The sequence below is a fragment of the Cebus imitator genome, unplaced genomic scaffold, assembly GCF_001604975.1.
Source record: "Cebus imitator isolate Cc_AM_T3 unplaced genomic scaffold, Cebus_imitator-1.0 Scaffold484, whole genome shotgun sequence".
Taxonomy (NCBI): Eukaryota; Metazoa; Chordata; class Mammalia; order Primates; family Cebidae; genus Cebus; species Cebus imitator.
This window is the reverse complement of record NW_016107799.1, coordinates 233,051-238,516: the sequence shown is the minus strand read 5'-3', so window position 1 is coordinate 238,516 and position 5,466 is coordinate 233,051.

Below are 5,466 nucleotides of genomic sequence, written 5' to 3'. Positions count from 1 at the left end.
AAAAAAAAAAAAAAAAAAAAAAAAAAATTGGTTGGCATTGGTCAGGCCTGCTTTGATCAACTGCCAAATTCTCCAGATCAGCAAACCCTTCTCCCCAGCTAGAGCAAGGCTTGCTAATGATAGCTTTCAACCTAGCCTCCAGGGACTTCCAGGACCACTGAGGATCAACATTCTTGAGAAGGTTCTTCGCTTCTTCAGGCAGCAAAACCTGAAAGGTCATATCAGATGGGAAATTAGTGTACAAGACTACAGTCCCCGCCTGCACTAACCTCGCCCAGGCTTCTTAAAGACACTTTCTTTTTGAATTGGTTTTGCTTATCTGTTCTAGACAGGAAGTCAAGTAAGACCTCAACAGATTCATTCTTCCATGTCAGTGACTGGCACGGCCTAGCTTTGAGTCTGGACACCATAACACCCTTCCTGGCTAATGGACCCAACAAGAACCAGAACAGTTTCTTACAGTCCACCAGATGGCAGTGTTGGCTAGCAGTAGCTCTTAAAAGGACAAGATTGCACCCGGGATACAACAATCTGAGGACGCCCTTTACTTTTTTAAACAGCCACGCCATGCACTCCCAGAGATCTTTGATTAGGCTACACTGAGATTATGACACAATATAATGATGTTAAAATTAAACACTTTGATCTTTACATAACCTATGATCTGAAATGAATCAATCAATAATAGCTACTATAAGTTTACATCCTGACTCTTCAAATAGGTTATAAACACCCTGTGGCAGACTACCTCACACATGTATTCATCTTAATCATTTTCAAACAAGAGTCTAACCACAACTGCTCACAAATGAAGGGTTACCATTAAAAATGGGCATGAAGCTTTTTTCTATTGAGTATAAAGGACAAACTCTCACAAGATGGTCTGTGAATAAAGAAAAACCACAACAAGCACAGTGGCTCACACCTGTAATCCCAGCACTTTGGGAGGCCGAGGCGGGTGGATCAGCTGAGGTCAGGAGTTCAAGACCAGCCTGAGCAACATGGAGAAACCCCGTCTCTACTAAAAATGCAAAATTAGCCGAGCATAGTGGTGCATGCCTGTAATCCCAGCTACTTGGAAGGCTGAGACAGGAGAATCGCTTGAACCTGGGAGGCGGAGGTTGTGGTGAGCCAAGATCACTGCACTCCAGCCTGGGTGACAGTGACACTCTCAAAAAATAAAATGGTCTTTTTAAAAAAAGAAAGAGGCCGGGCGCGGTGGCTCAAGCCTGTAATCCCAGCACTTTGGGAGGCCGAGGCGGGTGGATCACGAGGTCAAGAGATCGAGACCATCCTGGTCAACATGGTGAAACCCCGTCTCTACTAAAAATACAAAAAATTAGCTGGGCATGGTGGTGCGTGCCTGTAATCCCAGCTACTCAGGAGGCTGAGGCAGGAGAATTGCCTGAACCCAGGAGGCGGAGGTTGCGGTGAGCCGAGATCGTGCCATTGCACTCCAGCCTGGGTAACATGAGAGAAACTACGTCACAAAAAAAAAAATAAATAAAAAAAAAATAAAAATAAAAAATAAAAAAATAAAGAAAAACCAACACTTTTATTCTCTCTCAACTCACTCTCAGTACTTCACTTACGACACTTGATGTGCACTTTTTTTCCCCACACATCAATTCTCTGGTAGGTGAATCTCAACTCTTGACTTTACCTATCTGAAGGTTAAGGGCTCAGTACCGTGACTGCCCTTCATTCAGACCCAATCACAAGTCCCAGGTTTGACCTGTTATTCTGACCAACCAGTTATAAACTGGAGGTTCCCACAGCACTCCCCACCGCCCTACACCTTTGGATTCAATCATTTGTTAGAATGGCTTTGGGAAACACCTTACTTACGTTTAACCATTTATTATGAAAGTACTTCTCAGAACAGCTAGATGGGAGACAGACTTGGGGCAGGGACACACGGGCTTCTGTGTCCTCTCAGGGCATACCAGCTCCACATGATCAGTAGCATGGACGCTCAGAATCCTGTAGTTCAGGAATTTTTATGGAGGCTTCATCCTGTGGGCATAATCAATGGTAACTCAATCTGCAGCCTCTCTCCCCGTTCCAAAGGATGGGGTGTGGGGCTGTAAGTTCTAAGCTTCTAATCCTGGGTTGATTTTTCTGGTGACCAGTCCCTGTCCACGGGCCCACTGAGTCATTGCAGTAGAACAAAAGCTCCTACCAGCCAGGAAATTACAGGAGACAAAGCTCTGTGCCAGGAACCAGAGACTAACAGCAACAGTTACTTCTTATAGATCGCAATATCAGTCTCCAATGCCTCCTTGGGAAGCAGAGAGTAGCGGAGGTACGGTGGGATATCGTGTACATGAAGACCAGGTCCCTTGGCACAGTAGGAAAGCTAGACAACCCAGCCCCAGTATGGCCCAGTAAATGCAGTCCAGTCTCAATGGTAGTGAGACCATACCTTGCTCCTGGCTCTGCTCCCAGTCTGGCACATCGCTTCATGGAACTCATAACCTGAGCCTCAGGTGGTTTATATATAAAATAACATTGCTTAAAGACTCTAACAATGGTAACATCCAAAATATATTCAAACAAAAAGGTCCCCACAGAGTTCTAAAAGCAGAAAGATAATGTACTTAACATTTTGAATTGACTTGCCTATAGACAAAACATTTTCATTATTCCAATAACCTTGATAAAACACCTGGAATAGACATGATTTTGAAAACATTATTCCTCCCATTTCCCTTTCTCTTAAACATGGTTTCTTTTTTTTTTTTTTAAGACAGGGTTTCACCACGTTGGTCAGGCTGGTCTTGAACTCCCAACCTCAGGTGATCCGCCCACCATGGCCTCCAAAGTGCTTGGATTACAGGCGTGGGCCATGGTGCCCGGCCTTAAACATGGTTTCTAGGGTAGTATGGATTACCTGTGGTAAAGCTAAAATTGTTACTACACACTATTTATGAAAAGAAATGCTTCTTTTGGGCCAGGCACGGTGGCTCATGCCTGTAACCCCAGCACTTTGGGAGGCTGAAGTGGGCAAATCACGAAGTCAGGAATTCAAGAGCAGCCTGACCAACATGGAAAATCCCCATCTCTACTAAAAATACAAAAATTAGCCAGGTGTGGTGGTATGTGCCTGTAATCACAGCTACTCAGGAGGCTGATGCAGGAGAATTGCTTGAACCTGGAAGGTAGTGGTTGCAGTGAGCTGAGGTCACGCCATTGCACTCCAGCCTAGCAACAGAGCAAGACGCCATCTCAAAACATATATATTTCTTTTGTTGTTAGTCTGTGAAAAGCTGACAATGAGAACTCAGAGCTAGGCTTTCTGGGCTGATTGAGACAGGGTCTTGCTTGTTGCTCAGGCTGGAGTGCTCAGGCTAAGAGCTCACTGCCACCTTGAACTCATGGGTTCAAACGATCCTCCCACCACAGCATCCCAAGTAGCTAGGACTACCAGCATGCACCATATACCATTTTTCTTTTAAATGTGGAGACAAGGTCTCACTATGTTGTCCAGCCTGGCCTTGGACTCCTGTTCTCAAGTAATCCTCCCATCTCAGCCTCCCAAACTGCCAGGATTACAGGCGTAAACCACCAAACCTGGTCTTTCTGGACTTTTTAGTGCCCAGCTAGTTATCTGGATTCAACAGCAAAAGGCCACCACTGAATGAAGGACAAGAGCCTGCTGAACTTCCTACACATGCAGAGTGCACTATTTAGAGGAGGCAAGCTATTCTCACATCGCTTTCAGTGCTTTATGCTAGACAAAGACATGAGAACACCTAACAACCCTAACCAGGAGAGGGGCAGTGAGTCTAGAGGCTAGGTCTTAAGAATGAATGAAACAAGTGGGGTTTTGGGATTTTTTGGATTTGAGTTAATATCTACTCTATAGAAGACATGATGCTAGGTAGGATGCTGCAAAAGTACTTATAGTCCCGGTCAAAAGGCATGTAAAGCCTAGAAACAGATTCTAACACAAAATTTAAGAACCAAATTAGATGAGCCTATTAAATACCACGAACAGGAGCTTCAAAGACAACAGTACAATTAGTCCAAATTAATATATGTTAAAGAAATGCACAGAAAAGGGTAAAAATACAAAAATTAGCTGGGCATAGTGACGCATGCTTGTAGTCCCAGCTACTTGGGAGGCTGAGGCAGGAGAATCGCGTGAACCCAGGAGGAAGAGGCTGCAGTGAGCCGGGACAGCGCCATCGCACTCCAGCCTGGGTGACAGAGTAAGACTCCATCTCAAAAAAATAAAAGTGATTTCTTCTCAGATCACTTTTTTTTTTTTTTCGAGACGGAGTTTCGCTCGTTACCCAGGCTGGAGTGCAATGGCGCGATCTCGGCTCACCACAACCTCCGCCTCCTGGGTTCAGGCAATTCTCCTGCCTCAGCCTCCCGAGTAGCTGGGATTACAGGCACGCGCCACCATGCCCAGCTAATTTTTTGTAGTTTTAGTAGAGACCGGGTTTCACCATGTTGACCAGGATGGTCTCGATCTCTTGACCTCGTGATCCACCCGCCTCGGCCTCCCAAAGTGCTGGGATTACAGGCTTGAGCCACCGCGCCCGGCTGTCAAATCACTTTTTAACACAGCTTTCAGAGAGAAATGGGTAGACTAACAAAAATTCAGTCATGTGCCACATAACATTTCAGTCAATGACGGGCCACATGACAATTTTAAGACCATTCCTTTATGCCTAGATAACACAAATACCATTGTTACAACTGCCTAGTCAGACCAGTCCCATGCGGCACAGGTTTGTAGCCCAGCAGCAAGACTCACAGCCTAGGTGTGGAGTAGGCTATGCCTTCTAGGTTTGTGTAAATCCACTCTAGGATGTTCACATGAGAAAATCACCCAATGACACATCCCTCAGAACACATCCTTGTTAAGCAACACAAGACTATTTTTGGCACAAGCTTTTAAATGTCTAGTTTTATGAGCAAGGGTAGGCAAGAAAAATGTCCTCAGTCTGGGATATTAAAACACTGAGATTTTCAGCAGAACAGAAATTCTAGTCAACCAAACATAGGGTGGGCAGGGGGGAAACCACTGGGATAAACAAATTAACTTTTTTTGAGACAGAGTCCAGGTCTGGTGCCCAGGCTGGAGTGCAATGGCTCAATGTCTGCTCACTGCAACCTGCGCCTCCCTCCTGGGTTCAAGTGATTGTCCTGCCTCAGCCTCCCGAGTAGCAGGGATTACAGGCACATGCCACCAGACCCTGCTAATTTTTGTATTGTAGAGATGGGGTTTTACCATATTGGCCAGGATGGTCTGGAATTCCAGACTTCAGTTGATCCACCCGCCTCCGCCTCACGAAGTGCTAGAATTACAGGAGTGAGCCACCATGCCCAGCAAATTAACGTAGCTTTTAAGAAAGTATAACAAAACAGGCTAGTTTATTTGTTTCATCTGCAGCAAGATCAGACAAGAAAAAATATGATTTCTGCATGGTCACTTCTACTAAAGATTCTTTG